The sequence below is a fragment of the Camelus bactrianus genome, chromosome 15, assembly GCF_048773025.1.
Source record: "Camelus bactrianus isolate YW-2024 breed Bactrian camel chromosome 15, ASM4877302v1, whole genome shotgun sequence".
In the NCBI taxonomy this organism is placed as follows: domain Eukaryota; kingdom Metazoa; phylum Chordata; class Mammalia; order Artiodactyla; family Camelidae; genus Camelus; species Camelus bactrianus.
Genome location: NC_133553.1, coordinates 68457916 through 68458453, shown reverse-complemented (window position 1 = coordinate 68458453; position 538 = coordinate 68457916).

Sequence of the window (538 nt, the reverse complement as noted above, 5' to 3'; positions counted from 1 at the left end):
GCTGGACGATTTTCTCCTCCAACCAATAGGGGTTGCGTGGAGGCGGGACTAAAGAGAGAAGTCCAACCCAGATAGAGGCGGAGCTAGACCCAGGTGTAGGTGGGGGTTCTAGCTCGTTAACTGGGCTGGCCATGCCGCTCCAGGACCCTGAGTGGCGGGTTTGCAAAGACTGCTCCAAAACTCCAATTTCCGTATCTGTTCTAATAGGGAAAATATGTGAGTAAATGGGTACACGCACCAAGTTTCTCAAAATTATTACTCTTGCAAGCATTTAATGAGGGCTTTCTGTGTGACAATCACAAAGCGAAACACACAAGAACAAAACACAATACAGTGATACAAAAAAAAAAAATCATGGTCCTTGGCTTTAGGGAGCTCATAGTGAAATACGACAGATACATAAACAAATAACTGCAAATAGATAATTGCAATACAAAGTGATTCATATTTACTATAATAATGTGCAATTAATGCTCAGTAGGGATAGGTTTTGCCTGGAAAAATCAAGGTTTCACAGAAGTGACATCTGAACTAAGTG